The sequence below is a fragment of the Pelodiscus sinensis genome, chromosome 6 (genome assembly GCF_052426305.1).
Source record: "Pelodiscus sinensis isolate ZL-2025 chromosome 6, ASM5242630v1, whole genome shotgun sequence".
NCBI lineage: Eukaryota > Metazoa > Chordata > Testudines > Trionychidae > Pelodiscus > Pelodiscus sinensis.
Window position 1 is genome coordinate 68,244,453 of NC_143057.1, and position 20,789 is coordinate 68,265,241.

Consider the following 20,789-nt stretch of genomic DNA (forward strand, 5'->3'; position numbering starts at 1 on the left):
TCACATCAAATTAAAGTAAAAACATATGAAGATTTTTTTTAATGAAGGGGAAAAAACACATAGCTACCCAGATTCGCCTTATGGTAATATGCAACATCCTCTGTTCAAGTTTGTTACATTTCAGCTTTTAAAAAGTTAAAGTTTCTACAATGTAAAAACCATTAACATTTTAATAACTATAATATACACAAAAATTCACAGAATACTTCAGGGCAAAGAAATGGAAGAGAATACATCAAACTAAAAAATTACAAAAAGCTACAGTCTTTTAAAAATAAAAGGAGAGGAAGATGGTACTGATGGTACTCATTTCATGAGGCATACCGGAGCGGTCAACAAAGACTTCCCTTGTCAACTGCGGTGCATCCAGACTGCCTCGCTGTGCCACCAAACAGCTGATTGGCACAGCGCGGCGGCCATTTCTTCTGTCTAGTAAACTCATCTACATGGCTCCGTCGATGGAGCCATGTATTCTAAATATACCCAAACCGTCCCTGCTCACCTGAGGTTCCGTCTCTCCCTTTGAAACATAGCAAGAGGCCCTCCCCCTTCCCCCCCCCCCCCCGGTCTCTTGCTATATATCAAAGGGAGAGGCAATGCGGGTAACCCAGGGGGAGCAGGGATTCAAGCAGGGGACTAAAGCCCACAGGGCTCTTGCTACATTTCAAAAGGAGAGGTATAGCAGTGAGACTGGCACAAGTTGGGGCTGCTTCAGTCCCTGCTCATGCCACTTCCCCGCTGCACCTCTACTTTTTCTGCCCACACACACCCACCCCCAGAGACGGTGCTGGGGAGGAAAACCGGCTTTTAAGCAGGTTCCCCCCAAGCACTGGCTCCTGATCCCCTGCTTGCTGCCTCTCTCTGATAGAAGCAGCAAGTGGGGAGGGGGAACCACTAGTTAAGTCACTACTCGACTACCCGATAAGCATATGCTTTATCAGGTAGTCGACTAGTCAACTAGTCACTTACATCCCTATTTAGAAGTCATTCAAATGCCTCCTCAGAGGAGTAGAGCTCCTCTAACATTTTGTACATTTTGTTCAAGATGAGCTCCTCTAACATTTTGTTCAAGTGTTGCCCTAGGCAGAGATCCAAAATGGAGTCTTAAGGAGCCCTTCTCCCTCAAACAGCTTTTCCCGCCAAAACCTGCAGGGAAGAAGGCTTTGCACTCATCCCTGTCACCTACGCACACGGCTCCAGGCCTTTGCACCCCGCACTACGTCATGCGTGTGCATCTTTTCTCTGCACCTGACCCTCTTTTCTTGTGCACACCGCTCACTCTAGTTGCACCCATCTCACTAACCCACTTTCTCGCCTCGACTTCTTTATAAGCCTCCCCCGGAGGAGCATTCATGTTGCTTGGCTCTCCTTGGTCCATCTGTGTTCTGTGTGCATCGTTGTCTTCCCCGAGGAGTCCAACCATCCACTGTCATGTGACCTGATCAAGACTATCCTTATCTGGAAGTGTCATCTTTAGCGGTGAGGGAAGCCTCCTCCCATTCAACACTTTGGATTTTGGGATTACCATCACTAGTTCACTCATATGGACATTCAGACAAGGACTGGTGTCTAACTGACTCTGAGCATCAGCACGTGGACGGTGACGATCCAGACAGCTCCGACCAGCATACCGTCGAGGGATCTCCCTGTAGTCCTCCCTTGAGGCTTTCAAATAGCCGAAAGGTAGTAGGTCACAGCCATCAATCGCCGATCTATTGTAAAGTATAGCCTTTTGTTTACGGGACCTTTTCTATCTTCTCTTTCTCTTCTGGGTTAGGGTGGGACAATTACTGTTGTTGACTGTGTTGATGATGCATGTTTATTCCTTTTAAAAATATATGGTTTGGCCCTAAATTTGTGGCCTGTTTATGAACCTTTCTACCGGTGATAGATACGGGATACCAGGTCGAATTTGGCTTCTGTGGGGGAGGCGCATTAGGCTCTAATTAATTTCCCACAGCAATAGTTTACCTCTGCCTTCCGGGTAACACAAGGTACACAATAAAAATATTTCTGTTCATCAGGACAAGTATAACAGCTTTCAGTAATAACTTTCACTCAGATAGGAAGGCTGGAGTTAATATAAAAATGGCAAAAAAAGAGAGAAAGTATATGAAAGAATCTCTTATTTCCTGACAGAGACAAGCCTTTGAGTCACGAAGAGCTCTTCTTCAGGGACACTTATTAAAAAAATATGTCTACTCAGCAGAGAAAAACACAAAGCTGGCCCATGCCAGTCAGCTTGGGCTCAAGCTTTTTCTCTTCTGTGTACATTTCTGAGCTTGAGCTGGACCCTGGGCTCCAGGACCCCATGGGGCAGGAAGATCCTAGAGCCCAGGCTTCATCCTGACGTCAGAAGTCTCTACAGCAGGGGTGGGCAGTAATTTATGGTGAGGTACCACGCCAAGTTTTTGGAAAGTAGTCAAGGCCCACGCTTTTCTGTGGAGTGGGTGTGGGGACTAGGATGGAGGTTGGGCACAGAAGGGCACATGGGGTAAGGGACTGGAGTGCAGGAGAGGGTGCGAGATCTGAGAGGGCGTTTCGGCAATGGAGGGGTTGTAACTGGGGTCATGAGACTAAAATGTAGGGTTAAGGAGGGGGAATGGGTTCAGCAGAGGTTTCTGGCCTGGAGGAGGGGCACTAGGAGAGGGTTCAAAGTCTGGGAGGAAGCTGTGACCTGGAAGAAAGGGAAAAGGGGGTGCCAACTGCAGAAGGTATGGGTGGTAACTTGGGGCAGGTGAATAGGGTGCAGAGTCTGGGAAGGTGTTTGGGTGTAGGAGAGGATTCTGGGCTGGGGAAGGGGGTCTAAGAGAGGGTATAGTCAGGGAGGGAGTTGTGACCTGGGGCGGGGGGGGGGGGAGGCAGAGGGTTTGAAAGGTGACTGGGGGACGGGGGGAGTTGGGATACAGGAGGGGTTAGGATGCCCGGGGCAGGCTCTGGCTGGGAGGTGCTTACCTAAGCCTGCAGCACCCCCAAGGCATGCTGGGCTCCCTGCCTACTGCAGCCCTACTCCCTTCACGTGGCTCTCAGCTCTGGGAAGGGAAAAGAGATTTGTGCTGCTCCCATCCCCCCAGGCCAATCTCTCAGCTCCTATTGGCTGGCTATTTCCAGCCAATAGGAGCTGAGAGATTGGCTGGGGTCAGTTCCTACTGGCGAGTAGTTTCTGTCCTAGAAGAGCCGAGAATTGGGTAGGGGACAGGGAGATTCCACAAAGCTTCCCCTTTCCTGCAGAGCAGAGAGCTCCACAGACTGTGCTTTAAACGGCGCAGCTGCGTGCCAGAGGGTGCCAGTAGGGTGGTCCACAGGCTGGATGCAGTGGCTTGATGGTCCGGATCCAGCCCCCGGACTGTATTTTGCCCAGCCCTATTTTAAGGTGTGCAGGTCTCCATTAAGGATGAAGACTAAGAGGTCAAATATAAAGCGATCACTTTGGAAAAATCTCAGCTGTGTCAGTCTGCAACTTTAAAAAAACAACAAATAGTCCTGTAGCATCTTAGATTCGAGAGAGAGAGAGAGAGAGAGAGAGAGAAATCATGAGCTTACATGGGCAAAACCCACTTCCTAATATTAAGAAACACAAGCTGGATATCAGATATGGTGTGTCCATTAATCTGAGGAAGTGGTTTTGTCCACGAAAACTCATGATACTACATATATATTTTGTGTTCGTCTCTAAGGTGCTAAAGGACTTCACTTTGGAAAAACGTTTATTATCCACACATGGTGCTTTGTGTTATCATTTTCTTGTGCAAATTCATTCAAGAGCACAGTGATCGTCTGGTTTCTCTCACATAGCTGCTATCACGGCATGTCAAGCACTGGGTGTGGTATACCACATGTTGTGATAGCCTGCAGATTTTGCATCTGTTAATTTGGCAGGATCTGGTACTGCTTTGAGTTTGTGTGTGCTGCTCTGTGGGGAGTTTGATTTGGATTATCAACTTGGAGAGGTTAGGGGGTTGTTTGAAGGCCAGAAAAGGGAGTTCAGGAAAGATTTCTTTAAGGGTGGCATCGAAGTTGTTTGACTATAGTTGTCTGATGATAGCCAATATGAAAATCTAGGATACATGCATGTATCAGCTACTTAAGCCAAATAATCCGTTCTACCCTACATTTAGCTGTGACATGCTGAAGTTCTCCAGACCTGAAGAATCGCTCTGCAAAAAATTGAAAACCTGTCTTTTACCAACAGAAGTTCTTCTCTCACAAATATCCTAGGACCAACACAGCTACATCATCACTGTATAAAACAAACGAGGCATGCATGTACAGCTTAAGGATGAAATCACCCTCAATGAATTATATCTACCAATATGATGCTACATAAACTCATGAATTGTATAACATTTTTTTACGACTGGGATTTTATAAATGAAACCATGTTAACCACTTTTGGATGAATTTATTCTCAATCTGTTAAGAATAAAACATAAGAATGGCCATACTGGGTCAGACCAAAGGTCCATCTAGCCCAGTATCCTGTCTTCCAACAGTGGCCAATACCAGATGCCCCAGAGGGAGTGAACAGAACAGGTAACTGTCATGTGATCCTTCTCCTGTCATCCATTTCCAGAATCTGACAAACAGAGGTTAGGGACACCATTTCTACTCATCCTAATGAATAGCCGTTGATGGACCTAACCTCCATGAATGTATCTAGTTCTTTTTTGGACCCTAATAGAGCCTTGGTCTTCACAACATCCTCTGGCAAGGAGTTTCACAGGTTGACTGTGCACTGCATGAAGAAAAGCTTCCTTTTGTTTGTTTTAAACCTGATACCTATTAATTTCATTTGGTGATCCCTTGTTCTTATATTATGGGAACAAGTAAATAACTTTTCCTCATTCACTTTTTCTACACCAGTCATGATTTAATAGACCTCTATCATATTCCCACTTCAACTCCTCTTTTCTAAGATTAAAAGTTCCAGTCTTTTTAATCTCTCTTCAAATGGGACCCGTTCCAAACCCCTACTCATTTTTGTTGTCCTTTTCTGAACCTTTTCCGATGCCAACATATCTTTTTTTAAATTGAGGAGACCTCATCTGTACGCAGTATTCAAAATGTGGGCGTACCATGGTTTTATATAGTGGCAATAAGATAATCTCTATGGGTATGTCTACACTACCCCGCTAGTGCGAACTAGCGGGGTAATGTATGCATACTGAATGTGCAAATGAAGCCCGGGATTTGAATTTCCCGGGCTTTATTTGCATAAGCTGGCCGGCGCCATTTTTAAATGCCGGCTTGTTCGAACCCCGTGCCGCGCGCCTACACGCGGCACGGGCTAGATAGTTCGGACTAGCTAGCCATTCCGAACTATCTGTACACCTCATTTCACTGAGGCGCCGAGCAAGGAGGTGAGGGGCGGAGCTGCAAGACCAACCTGGCAGCACCTCAGCTACTCTGCTCCGCGCCACTTCCCCAAGTCTGCCACTGCTGAAACTGACGAGTGGCAGACTTGGGGAAGCTGCAGAGCAGACCAGCTCGGGTACTACCGGGTTTGTCCTGCAGCATTGCCCATCACTCCCCTGCTCGGGTATAACTACAGCAGTCTGAGGTGTGGGGAGCCCGCTCCCCTCCCTTCCCAGAAACTCTCGGCTTCCCCCGCCTTCCTGCAAAACAGCAGACAGTTCTCCCCTTGCCACGCTGTTCCCCACCCAGCCCGCAGACGCAGTGTGGGTCCGGCAGACCCATCACAGCCCCCCCGCCAGAGTACCTCCCGATACTCCCACATTTCCAATAATCCGGCACCACCTAGGTCCCAAAGGTGCCGGATTATCAGAAGTCTACTGTACATTATATTCACTGGATCCCCTTTGTCTACATGTTTGTTGACCACCTCAGAGAACTCTGGCAGATTAGGAAGGCATGATTTCCCTTTACAGAAACCACGTTGAACATAATTAACTGGGGAAAAGTCATCTATGTTCAAAATGGCAAATGAAATTTAATGTGGATAAGTGTAAAGTAATGCACATTGGGAAAAATAACCCCAACTATGATGGGGGCTAATTTGGCTATGACAAATCAGGAAAGAGATCTTGGAGTTATCGTGGATAGTTCTCTGGAAACTTCCACACAGTGTGCAGCGGCGGTCAAAAAGGCAAATTGGATGCTAGGAATTATTAAGAAAGGGATAGAAAATAAGACACAGAATATCTTACTGTCCCTGTATAAAACTATGGTACGCCCACATCTTGAATACTGTGTACAGATGTGGTCTCCTCACCTCAAAAAAGATATTTTGACCTTGGAAAGGGTTCAGAAAAGGGAAACTAAAATGATTAGGGGTTTGGAACGGGTCCCATATGAGGAGAGGTTAAAGCGACTGGGACTTTTCAGTTTAGAAAAGAGGAGACTGAGGGGGGATATGATAGAGGTATATAAAATCATGAGTGGTGTGGAGAGGGCAGATAAAGAAAAGTTATTTATTAGTTCCCATAATAGAAGAATTAGAGGACAACAAAGGAAATTAATGGGTAGCAGGTTTAGAACTAGTAAAAGAAAGTTCTTCTTCACACAGCGTGTAGTCAGCCTGTGGAACTCCTTGCCAGAGGAGGCTGTGAAGGCTAGGATTATAACAGCGTTTAAAGAGAAGCTAGATAATTTCATTGAGGTTAGGTCCATAAAAGGCTATTAGCCAGGGGATAGAATTGGGCTGTGTCCAGACTCGAGGGTTTTTTCAAAAAAAGTAGCCTTTTTTCGAAAAAACTTCTCCTGCGTCTAGACTACAGCTGCGTTCTTTCGAAATTAAATCGAAAGAACGCGGCTTTTTTTTTTGACGGTGGAAAACCTAATTTCACGAGGAAGAATGCCTTTTTTCGAAAGTGCTCTTTCGAAGAAAGGCCTTCTTGAATGCAAACAGGGCTTTTTCCGAAAGAGAACGTCCAGACTGCCTGGGTGCTCTCTTTCGAAAAAGCGGCTTGATTTTTCGAAAGTACTGCTTGCAGTCTAGACGCTCTTTTTCAAAAGAGGCTTTTTCGAAAGTATCTTTCGAAAAAGCCTCTTTCGAAAGAGGCTTGCAGTCTAGACGTAGCCTTGGTATCCCTGGCCTCTGTTTGTCAGAGGTTGGAGAGGGATGGCAGGAGACAAATCGCTTGATCATTGTCTTCCGTCCACCCTCTCTGGGGCACCTGGTGCTGGCCACTGTCAGCAGACAGGATACTGGACTAGATGGACCTTTGGTCTGACCCAGTATGGCCATTCTTATGTTCTTATCTGATCATTTTATTCTTTCAACTAATTTGTTCAGTATTGACATTAGATTTACCTGTCTGTAATTGTCAGGATCACCTCTAAAGCCCTTTTTAAATATTGGCATCACATTAGCTATCTTCCAGTCATTAGGTACACAGATTATTTAAAGGATAGATTACAAAGCACAGTTGTTAGTTCTGCAATTTTACATTCCAGAATTCTTGGGTGAATGCCATTTAGTCCCAGTAACTTGTTACTGTTAAGTTTATCAATTTGTTCCAAAATCTCCTCTAATGACACTTCAATTCAAATAATTGCTATCATGAACAGGAGGAGTGCTGACCAGCACCCAATGACTAACGAGTTAACTCAGGTACCTAGCAAAGGTGTCGGTCAGGGGACCTACAGAACCAATGGGGCATACGGTGTTGAAATTTGAATTGGATATAGGTTCTCTGCTGCCTTCGTGTGGGAGAGTTACACAAGGAGCTGACAGACACAGAATGGTTTAAACCTAGGCAGGACTACCATGCCCCCCGCCACGGAATCCAGGGCATGGGAGTGGACTGAACAAAGACAAAATTAGAAGTGAGTACCAGGGAATGAGAGTCTCATAGTGTTCAGGGTAATTTTTCTTTATTTTGTGGTTTGGTTTGAACTGCTCTGTGTGAATCTATACCTCCTCTCCCCATTTAATACCATCTAAGCATTGCACCAAGACTTTTTTCTCTGGTTTTTAATTTGTTTTCCTTAGTTGTTCTGTACATCTAACAACCAAATATGCTTTATCAAGTTTATCTTTTGTTTTATAATAAACATCATTTTTTTAAGGAGACAGTTTGATTCTTGTGTCCTGGAACGTCTGCCTCTGACTGAGGGGTCAGCTTCCAGTGACTGCAGCTTATTTTTCTCTTTTCTTTTTCAAGCTCTTTTGGGGCAAAAGTGCTTGGGGTACCCCTTGAGGTGGTTTCAAGTGTTCACCCCTGTTTTAGGGATCAAAAGCACTTGATGGGGGCAGCAAATTCCCCAAAATAGGATTTTTGGGGGAAGTTTTTGTAACCAGTGCCTGTAGAGGCAAGCTTTTGACGCTCTCTTCGCAGGCTCCCATCTTGTGCATTCGGAGTGCAAGAGTGGGGAAAAACCTTGACAACTGCCTTGAAGAATCTGTTATTGTAACTGAAACCCCTTTTAAACTTTGTACTGCCTTAACTCTGTTTAAAGTTGGGGAGGGGGTCCTGTAATCTCATTTAAACGTGTAAATGTGGGTGTGTGGGCAATGGGATCTGTCCCAACCTAGGTCTCAATGACCAGCTGCCAGCCCCACCTTGACAGATAAAGAACAATGGGAATGAGCCCTGCAAAGGAACCCACCCAAGAGAACGACAAAAGCTTCATCAAGAAAAGATTGAAAGTCTGTTGTTAATTGATGACTCATTCTCATATAGTGCCCTGGGGAAGTGGGACAGAAAAGGTTCTATGGACAAAAAAATATAAAAAGATGGGTGTTATAACTATAGGGTTATGTCTTTTGGTTCTCTGATCATCCTCCAGGAGCTTCTCCTATCATCCTGCAGGAGCATCAGCGTGCACTGACACAACCCAGTTCCCCTCCTCATATCTAGTCCCTAGCCAGTGGACTAGCATGAGCAGTTGAGGCTCCTAATTATATCCCATCCATAGAACTCTGTATTTGAGCGTGTGTGGTGGATAACTTTAGAAGCTAGGGATAGTAAATGAATTCTGAATTGACAACAGAAGTGGCATATTGCCTTATCCCCCAAATAAGATTCTGCTAGTTCTATTCCTCTTAGTTTGACATTTAGAAAGTCTGTACAGAAAGTAGGCAGGTGTTTAAAGAAAACATCACATGTTTATGTTTTTTCAGGTTTTAAAACCAGAAATCTAACAAATGTGCAATCTTGATTTTTACAATCTACAGGAAAGTTATCACGAGTCTACAGGGAGCATCTAAGCATCCCCATTAAACTTAAAAACTTTTATTGGGAGAGGGGAGGTTCTGCCTGAACATGCAGTAATAGAGTTATGTTTAAGATTTTGTTTGTAAACAGTGTGCTTTTGTTGCTTATGAAGACACAGACTGTCCTAAAAGCAGAACTTTATATCAAATGTTTGCATTTATTGTAACCACTAAACAAAGTGAAGTCAACGAGGATTATTTTTTTTAATATTTGCTTACTACCTGGGGTGCAGACAAATTTCCAACTTTAAGCTTGTTTTTAGTTTGCATTCCTGTACCTTTTATAAAGGTTATGAAAGCTTTGCTAAATTTAAGTGCTGGTTCTAGGAAACTGGTTCAATTACCACAGACAGACACAATCTGAATTTAAACTAATGATGCAATGAGAAAAACTATTCTCCTACTTCACACAGCATAAAGATATTTTAAATGGTTAAATATGAAGCAGAATCCACTTACCTTCCAAGCTTATGAATTTCCAGAATGATGCTAGAAGATACAGCATATGGAGTGGGGCTTATGATCTTTCACGAGGGGTGAATCATCTTCATGTAGATGCTCTGAATAACCCCTGTATGCACACTGACATCATCAGTAAAGACTTGGAGGCACAGGATACTATGGTAACCATGCAATGTGCTGAGAGAGAGAACCCTTTAATTGCTTTAACAACTTCCTGGGGCTCTAGCTACCAGGCTTCAATTTGCTAAGTAGGAAATGAAGGTTGTCACAGAGGCACTGTATGTGACACTGAGAGGAAAGAACTCAATGAATCCTGAATCTATTAATTGTGATGTGATTTTTAATGATAGGAGACATAGCTTGAAGCCATTACTGATATTCTTCCAACACCTAGTAAAGTCACAGGTCAAGTAAAAATACTGTCAGATATCCATTTCATAAAACATTCCAGTATTGTTTTCTCAGTTAGTACATATCACTATTATTACATTAAGGCAGATGTCCTTTTCTACAAGTGAAGGCACTGTTGTAATAGGATGAATATGTATGTTTTTGAGGGTCAAGCATACTGGTAGCAACAGAAAATGAATCTCTCAATTACTTATAGGTCAGGTATTCTCTAAGCTTCTATGTGCTGTTACATTATATTTATCCTACATTCACATCTAAGCTTTGATGACTAATCTGCCAATACGTTACCCTGGAAGGACAAAGCTCAAGTTAACAGAGAGAAATGCATCATGACATGATATCAAAAGAAGCCTATGCAACAAGGTTTCTTTGGTAGACATTTCTAGTGAATCCATTAATGTCACTTCACATCATACCACAAAGAATTCAACCTGATTTTCAGGAGTTTTGTTTAAAACTCCCATGGGTGTACATGCGCACACTGCACACACACAAAGTATTTTAGGTGGTCTGTGCTGGACAGCTTGCTTTAGTTTCTTAGAAAAATAAGCTTTGTCTAAATTGTGACACAGTTTGATCTAAAATCAGTTTTATTATCTTCTGACTATTAAAATAGGGCACATTTACCCAAAAGGTCTACACTCGAAATAAGCCACACAACTTAAGCTACGCAATTAGCTATGACATAATAAGCTATTTCGACTTTTGGTGCTGTCTACACAATAGTTATTTCAAGATAGAGCACTCTTCCCCTGACTTCCCTTACTCCTCATATAATCAGGGTTACAGGAGTCAGAGTAAGGAGCCCTTCAGCTCAACTTTATTTTGACATGTCAAAATAATTGCTTGTGCGTAGAAGAGGACTATGTTATTTCAGAATAATATTAGTTATTCCAAAATAATGTTGCTGTATAGACATAGCCATACTGATCTAAAAACAATAATGACAGTTTACATAAATCTTTTAATTATTTACTCTATGTGAGGCACTCACACATGCTCCCTCCCATGCTACTTCGTAAACTACTGCTCTGCTTGAGCACAAGTAAACAATTCAAAATCCCTTTCTATTTCTATTTTTAACATAAAAACTTGGATCTGTGTTTGTTTTTAATTCAATCTGCAAACTGAAGGCCAAATATATTTTTACACTATTTACATATTTCTAGTTTTAGCAACTATGACATAATTCACTTTTTAATATTAATCCATGTTTAAGTGGTACATTTTCAAAATCTACCTATTTATTAATAGTAAAGTAGCTGTTTGCACCAGTATTTTTGCGCCAAGCAAATTACATTTAATCTAACATTATTTTAAATTAACATTTTCTCTTAATGTTAAACAGGGTTTCAACAGTTCTGAAACCTAAATTTCTCCCCACTACAAGTGTTATGAGACCATAGAGAAGAGCAAGAGACTACACAAATGTTTTTTTAAAGAAGATCTTCAACATGATATATGCCTGACCAACATAACCATTTAGATAGCGGCAGTCCACAGTGCCAGATGTTCATGACCATAACATACAGCTTTATTTCAGCTTCACAAAGTTATTAACTTAGCTGCAGTAGATCAGTAGTCATAAGTGGAAGCACAAGTGCCATCAGTATGTGACAAGCCAATGTTCCCCTCCTGACCTAAATCCAGAGTTCGAGCTCATGGATAAGCATGTCTAACAGTTGAAGATCACATTACTGAATTCTCTCACACCTCTCTGTTTATAATTCCTTCACAAGATACATTTGACAATTCTTGCTGAAGACAATTTATTGATCATATTTATTTATTAAATAGGTTTGTGAATTTTACAGCAAATACCCAAAGATATACTCCTCGTTGCCTTCCTGTCATATTAATTACCCTCCCTGTTTCTCCCACTGTAGAAGCAATACTGGTTGGCACAAGTTGAAGAACTTCAGTAGAGTAGATTGCATACTAAATGTTCAACTCTTCAGTTTAAAGACTGAATCAAATGGCTTTGTAAAAAACCAAACATTTGTCATAATGAGCCCTAAAATTGTTGACCATTCCAATTCCAAAAGGGGGAGGTTTAAAAGACATGTGTATTGTACCCTATATGCACAGACTTTCAAAGCCAACTTATTTCCTCCAATGCAATTGCCAGGGAGAACTAGTAAGAAAAAAATTTTAGTTCCAGCTTTCTCAAAGATTGTTAAATACAGTGAATATAGGAAATACCTGTGCTACCATTAAAAAAATATAAGAGCTCTGATAATAAATGGAATTTATATTACAGATGACAACATCATCTTCTGTTGCAGGGTACAGAATATGCATTGCTGTTTTAGGGTTTTTATACTAGATTAGCAAGTTATAAAACAGCTTTGGAATTTTGCTAATTTCACTATTACACCAATATAAGTTTAAGAATGTATTTCTACATCAATAAATTAGTTTACAGAGTTTCCTAAGATTAAATTATGTTTTAAATAAGAACTGCCAGGAATTACATTTTCATCTCCTACAAGGGAATACACAGATTAAAAACCAAGAATTTCAAATCATGCATTATTTTTGTTTAAATATGTAGTCAATTGAGAAATGGACTGAAAAATGAAGTCACAAAGCACTAAAATGTCTTTATCAATCAGTACTTAGAGCACAGATCTTTCTTTATACCCTGAAAGTCTTTAAAATGGGGAACAACAATACACATTCACCAATATAGTGCTATAATTTTGCAGTTGATACTTTGGCAGCTGACAACACATTCAAGGTTCTTGTCTTCATTGTCAAAGCCTTTCATAACTCTGCCCCACTACTTTTCTTATTTAACTCCCACCATGTTTTCTCACACTTCATATTCCACCAACAATAATCTCAACAGCCCTTTTTTCACCTAATGACTATGGTCTTTATTCCATCTTCCATACCGTCCTTTGTATGGTATGATCTTTCCTGAAACGATCCTCAAAGCTACCAGTTTCCTGCTCAAGACCCACTTCTGTTGTAATGCTTATGGAAAATCAGCCCCATGGATGATGCCTGGGTTGAAAAAGAATTGAAAGTTACTTAAAATTATTGTATCTATTTAGAGTTAAAAAATACAAATCTATATCTATATATGATTGTATCCTTATGTTCTTTCCCTTTAATACTGCTTGTCTTAGATTATAATGTTTCTGGGGTAAGGAACCTATATTCCTGCAGCACCTTGTAAAATGGGTCCTGATCATTAAAATAAAGTTATAAAATATTCATACTGTAGTCTGCTGTAGCCAATAATACCAAAAGTTCCAAAAGCATCAATATAAGTATGCATTTTAGATTACAACTGTGCATCTAGCATGTAGCAATCCTCCAATATATGACTCCTTCTCTGTAGTATCTGAGCACCTGCCAAATATCTATGGATTCATCTTCACAAGATCTCTTAGAATTAAGTAAATATTGGAAAACAGAAGCACAGGGAAATTAATTTTCAAAAGATCACAACTGAAGTCTGGTAGGGCTGAAACCGGTTAACTGATTGAACAGGGGCGGGGGCGCTCCAGCTTAACTTCCTCCTCTCCTTCCACCCCCCTTCCTCCCACATGCCACAGACAGGGACTGTTCTAGCCTGGTTACTTCCAGTGCCAGCATTCCTGTGCTCGGGCCCAGCAAAGTGGGAGCAGCGGGGAGAGGGAGGGAGGAAGGAAGGAAAGGACTGCTTCCTGGTTATCAGTTAACCATTACCTGGTAAGCATCACCTATTAAGAATTAAGGTGGTAATCTAATTCGTTAACGGTGATGCTTACCATTTAAATAGATACCCATTAGCATCCATCCCTAGAAGGAACAGAATACATTTCTCCTAAATCCCAATAAAGCATCTTAAACATAAGATCAATATTTCTTCCTTGAATGGTCCAGCAATAAACTGTCCCTTGAAAATATCTAATAAACATAGAAATCCTTCCCAACCATCATCTGCTTGCCACAGCCTTCTTCCATATGAAATGATCACATACACTTCCCATAGAATATTGTTAACACAAAAGACTCAGCATACAGCACTTTCCCAGAGGTACTGCAATTCTGTACAGCTTGTCTCAAACTTGGAGAATATATGTAGGGATAAAGGCCTAATCATCTATTGTTGGGAACCCAGGAGAGAGAGAGGAGGAGGGCTCTGAAACACAAACCAAAGGAGTAGAAATAAGACTAAAGAAATGAAATCAAAGGTTTCTGCATAATTTCACATCTAAAATTTCAATCTAAACACGGAGGAAACAAAATCTGTATAGCTATAGCAAAAGGTAAAATGTTAATTTCATTGAAAACAATCACTCTCAGTTACTCATGTTCAGTTTTTTTATGACTCTCAGTATCAGATTCATATCACGTTAGCACTGATCAAATCTCATTCCTTTTTTAGAACTATAGGACATCAGCAGCGACCTTTGCCAAATGCATTCCTTTAAAATTGAGGGAATCAAGTCCCAATTTTAGTATCTCACACTAAATTCTAATAGCTTAACTATCCTTAAATCTTTGATTATAATACCAAATTTATGTACAGAAGTGAAACAAATAAGACACTTTTTGAAGTATTTCTAGATAAAATGTTTAAAATAATATACAAGACAGAGAAAATAAAGTAAGCCTTTAAGCCAGATAAATACATCTCTCTGGACATAAGGACCCTATGCATGTTGACAAACACAAGGAGGTGCTAAGGAAAGTCCTACCAACCCCAAAAAGCTAAGAGCTGCAAACATATGACAGTGTTACTAGCTAAATGTTTAAGAACCTACATTTTTCTTACAAAATGGATCTGTACAGGCATTCTATATATTTTAGTCAAGTTACAAAAGCATCTTAGGGTTGAGATGATTAAGAAATCTGCCTTAATTGAGTTAACTTGGAAATCAGACAGTTTTCAAATGCCACTCCTAGAGCTAGGGAAAACACAAGATTTCCAGTTAATAGATAATTATACTCACATCTTTGGCTAAAAGTAGTATCTAATAAATACTACACCCATGTGTTGTGGTTCCCTTCATTATCATCTTATACATTTCTTCTCATCGTTACTACTAGGGATATAAAATCCTAGTTAAAAAGTTAACCAGTTAAACAATGTTTAAACCTAACATTTAACTGGCTAACCTTGATCCCACGGCAGAGGGCTGCTCCAGCCTGTAGGTTACCCCTGTAAGCATGACAGTAAGGGGCATGCTTACGGAGTATTTGGTTAACCCTTTACATTCTTTCTTACTACAGGTGCAGCATTGTTTGTCAAACTACATACCTGACACTTGAATTGTTGTTCAAACTTTATTATAGCTTATACTACTGCTGCTAAATATTCTGCTGTATAGACATTTCCTGATATATCACTTATTTAAGACAGAGAATCCCACATTTTTTTGTCAAACAAGCACATTACTGAATCATTGTGTACATTGCTATACTTATCAAGACTAACAAATTTCTCGTCAACTTTTTGTGCACACTACCTAATTTCCTTCTCACGTTCTATCAACCTTCTAACCATGTCTGCTAAGCTGGGTGAAGTGTTGGCTGGTCATAATGATTGAACCATGTCAATGAAATGTTTTCTCTGAACAAGACAAAAGGGCGAATTTGTTGCAAAAACAAACCAAGTATTCTTTCATCTATAGAATGTGGATGAAATATACATAAGAATGGCCATACTGGGTCCATCTAGACCAGTCTCTTTTCTTCCAACAATGACCAGTTCCAGCTGCTTCAGAACTGAAAGTGCTTTCAGTAGTGAAAGCAACAAGGCAATTAAGTGACCCCATCCAACCTTCCAGTCCTAGCTCCTGGCAGTCAGATGTTTAGGGACTGTGAGGACAGAGGATAGCATTCCCAACCACCTTGGGAATAGTTACTTATTTGCCATGAACTTCTGTAATTCTTTTTTGGCCTTCAAGGTATATCATAGCAACAAGTTCCACGGACTGTAAATAAGTCAAAGCTGTTATGTAAAGAATTATTTTCTTATATTCATTTTAAACTTGTTGCCTATTAATTTCATAGGATGATCTCTGGTTCTTGTGTTCTGTGAAGGAGTAAATTGCACCTCCTTATGTATATTCTCCACACTATACATGAATAATTAAATTGATTCTCCACAAAGCAAGCATGTTTTGCATTAACTAGTTGGACGTCTCTAAGTCTCAAAGAGGCTAAGGCAAAAGGCAAAACGCCAAAGTCAGTAAAGGCTGATTTAATTTTAAACATGTTACACTGTACATAATTTGGAATTGGTAGCTGTAGTCTGTGAAGTAACAGTATTCCACTGAATCACTGGCAGTGGTAGTTATTCTGGGAAAATTCTATGGCCTGTGATATTCAGGAAGTCAGATGAGATGATCACAATGGTCCCTTCTGGCTTTGGACCCTATGGGCACGTCTTAAGCTATGTCAATTGCGTAGCTTAAGTTGAAATAACCAATTCAGCATTTGGCACGGTCTACACAGAAGGAAACGTGAGAAAGAACACTCTTCTTCCAACTTCCCTTCCTCCTTCTAAAATGAGGGTCCATCTCATTTTAAGAAGTCCTCCCTCTCAACATTATTTTGACATTATGTCAAAATAACTGCTCATAATGTAGATGTGGACTATTATTCGTCGTTATTCCGAAATAACACACTGTGTAGACGTACCCTATGAATCAGTGCCTTAGCATTCCAAGAGCCTACTATCAGTCACTTTTTTTAATCTAGAAGAGTAGTTATGCATTGCAACTGTTTCTATTACACTGCATATAAACATTGGGAAGTGATATGGGATGCAACAATTCCTCTATCATAGCAATACCCCACTTAAAATAATGCTCACATTTAAAAGCATTGTGGGTAGCCTCCCACATACAAACATCCCATATTCAAAGTTCACTGTTGGCCTAACTACTAAATCTGAACTCTGCTCTTTTCGTTAAATGCAATTAATCAGATTTCTTACACTGTCCAAGAACAAATTCTAACAGATCTGATTCACCACAAAAAGTTTACAATATCTTGAATGGTTAAAAATAGAAAGGCTTCTTAAGTTTGCAGATAAAAGTGAGAATTCTTCTCCATGTAGTCATGTAGCATTTGTGCATATCATGACATGATGTTTTTGTAGTTCTTTGCTGGAATGCTTCCCTCGTGAATCCAGGTAACAAAATTCAGTACTTTGCCACACACACACACACACACGACAACTTTTCACTGAACACTATGTATACTTATAAATTATTTGCAATAATGGAGCAGAATTCAGTGCTATACCTTTAATATCACATTTGATATTTCATAATTAGAACAAAGTTACAACACTATCACATGCACTAATCTCTTAAAAAAGATATGTGTATATAAACACAAAGAGACATAAAGGTCATTTACATTGAAAAAAGTTAATCTACATGCCCTACAAGAAGTTTAGCAGGTATACTGCACAAACTACATGGTATGTCATTAAGTAGCTCATTCAAGGCTTTCTCTCCAGCATGTAAACAGCATCTTTGTGTGCAGAGAACAAACTGTTGTAGTGTCTGCACTACTGCTTTGGAAATGGCCCCCACCATACCACATTCCAGCAGCACAGTTTGGGATTCACTTTACCTCATCATTCAAGATTAACATATCTATTAAGTGTCTGAAGGAGACAACAAGTCTATGGAGGACAGAATAATCTTGATCACTATCACAATTTTAGCCAATCACATAGGAAATCATGAACACACGGGAGATTTATCTGCATGTAAAACCACAAAAGATTTCTGTAGAAATGGATATAATTATAATTCTGTAAGATTTTGAACATTGAAATATTCAAAAGTATTGAAATACTTACAATAAGAACATGGTTTGTTTTTCAAAAAAAAAAAAAAAAAAAGAATCACGTCAATAGCTAATTTGGAGAATCTAAAGGGATCGTTAAAGCTAGGAATTATTGTATTCTGCCATACAGAAAGTGCTACGCAACATGTTCCATATTCAGAACTAAACATTGATGTAAAAGGACAAAATATATTTGCCACCTCATGAGAATATAAAAGACATTTATAAAACTTATCTTACCTATTATATAAACTGGGATGAATCAAGCAACGGCTGGGCTAAAGAAAAAAAACTAAAACATGAGACTGCATGTTAATTCTGATGTATTCTTCAACTGAAGGGTTTCCTCAATGAACTGCTAAGTGATAGGGTACTAGAGTTGCAGTCTTTATAAATGTCAGTGCAATAGTTCAAAAAAAAAATCACTTATAACGTAGGTATGGAAAAGTAGTGTCCCATTCCTGCATAAATACCTAAGTATGTCTTGTGTCATGAAAGATATGTGCATGTGGACTACATGCCCAATCACTTAAAAGTAGCACATATATTTCATTTACCTGGTCTGGACCTATAGTGCCAAACATTTGCCTTTTTCCTTTAAAAAGAATAGGCTCTGCTAGACAGACCTTTGCCAATGTAATTTGACAACAGTGCTCCTAAGCCTCTTCAGGGCCAGTACCAGATTTAAATGGGCAGTACTTCCACTTCTTCCTGCACATACCAATGTTGCATAGATGTTCCACAATTGTGAAACACACATTCAACCCTGGAAATATTATTTCATTGTTCTTTCTTAACTCAAAGTAACCTCTTTGTGAAAGCCTTCACCTAACAGAACACAATCGGATAATTCACCTACAATACTAGAAACAAAGCCTTCCTCAAAGCATGATCAAATATCCCAAATCACACCAGTTAATATGATGCGATTTTCATTCAGTTATTCCAATCCTTAGTTTATCATTTTATAGTTCACACCTGTGGATCAACTTTTGGGTGAAGGAAGTATCTGGGGGAGGGAAGAGTCTGTATTTTTTTGATTTTTCAAAATATGCACCACTTCAGTTAGGATCTGTAGGTGGCTTGTGTCTCTCCTCAATAGCTAAGAGAGTGGCGGGGGGAGGTAGACAAAAAGCAAACGATCTGAATTAATACTTTTGCTTCTAAAGTGAAGTTGTTTAGTTTTTCCTACCATCTGGCTGAAACTTGGAAGGCGGACAACTATCTAAAGCTCACAACAGAACAAAAAGGGAATACTGGTGAGCTTTAGGGAAAACCAGAGGGAAGGGCAAAAATGAGTATTTGCTCCTTTCAATATACCCACTTTGTTCAAGTTCATATTCTAAGGTAGATCTAGGCAAAATACCCTCTGTGGGCTGGATCCAGTCTGTCAAGCCTGCCAAGCTGCCAGAGATCCAGCCCACAGATGCAGCGGGAAATCTCATGCAGACTCCCTGCCTGCCTCCCACACTGAGAATTGTGGCCATTGTGGGGTTCTGTTTGAACAGCTGTGAGCCCAGGGGAGGGAGGAAGTAGGTTCACTGCTGCTCCTGCCATCAGCACAATCCTACTGGTTGGTTTCCAGCCAATGGGAGTGGCCTGTTGTCAGCAGGCAGCTTGGGAAGCATTCTACTCTCAGGCTCATAGGTGTTCACAAACCACATGACTCCTGTAAGCAGACAGGTGTGGGGCAGGCAGGGAGTCTGCTTGATAAGGCTGCTGGCTAGGAGTCAAGCAAGTAAGTCTCCCAGCCAGAGCCTGCCTCTGGCACCCCAACCCTTTGTCCCCTACCCCACATAACCAAAAGCCTCTCCCCAGTTCTGCCCCATAACCCCTCCCAGATCCTGCTCTCCAATCCCTTGCTCCAGATCACAATCCAAACCTTCTGCTCCCCGCTACTGCAACCATATGCCCTTCCAGATCCTACACCCTAATCCCCTGCCCCAGGCCATAATCCAAACCCCTGCACTCTAGTCCCCTAACCCAAGTCACAACTGCCTCCTTCTCCCAACCTTCAACGCAGATCGCGCACCTCCTCCATTAATATGGAAGAGTGTGGCCCTTGACCACGTTCCAAATTTTTGAAGTGGCTTCTCCATCAAAAATTATTGCCCACTCTTGTTCTGAGGGCTTCTGTTGAATTCCCTACTGCTTCTGGAGATTCAAAGAAGTGTCAGTGGCCAAGAGTGCTTTTTATATCTACATTTAGCAGGGAGGTTGAGAACTTTCCCCCAGGGTGCAGCAGACCTTCTCTTCATTATCCATTCCTCTAGACACCTCCGGATTTTATTTCTGCAGAGATTTAAAATTCATTTGCGACAGAGTACAGATACACTAATGTCTAACCTCTTCTTAATTCATACTCATACTCCAGGGAGGGGTTATAACAGCTGCTCCAAGAACAAGTAAGGAGAGACTGCTTGAGATAAGGCCATTTTCTAAGCCCATAAGCTGTTGCTGTAGGGAAGAAACCCAAACTAAAGAGTATTTTGTGTCAAATTTTAATGTCTGTTAACTGTTTCCTAAGACCAAGAGATACCATTCCCAAAGATCATTGTAAAAGGCAATCAGATCATATGACATGTTTTTTTTTTTAAATGTCAAAACTCTTTACTGGTTTACAGTGTTTTATAAATAGTGCAGTGTTTCATACATGGAGCATGTTGTACCTGTCCATGCATTTACTACCGAATAACTTCCATCTGTAAATTACAAGGGTTAGTTTTGATCAATAGAGGACTTTATTATTTGATTCCTAGGCATCTTGCAGCCTAGATTAGCAGGGTGGCAACAGTCTATAGATTTCTTCACCTGAAACAGGCAGCTCCCAATGAAGGGTGCTCAACTCTGGAAATTGCTTCCTCATTTTGATCCAACATGACCTAAGTTTGATCACTTTCAAAATGTACTGAAGGGACTATTTTCTTGGGTT

General features: G+C 40.7%; 1 protein-coding gene across 5 annotated transcripts in view; it reads right to left on the bottom strand.

The window, feature by feature from the left end:
- The window catches only part of PAM (peptidylglycine alpha-amidating monooxygenase), a 262,921-nt gene that overhangs the window by 207,248 nt on the left and 34,884 nt on the right, over positions 1-20,789 (bottom strand). The window contains exon 1 of one of the 5 annotated variants that reach the window (XM_075932067.2): positions 18,098-18,118. The exons of the other annotated variants lie outside the window; for them this stretch is intronic. The gene's annotated coding sequence lies outside the window, so the exon portion shown is untranslated. Of the gene's footprint in view, positions 1-18,097; positions 18,119-20,789 lie in introns of those variants that run through there. 5 annotated transcript variants of the gene reach the window in all.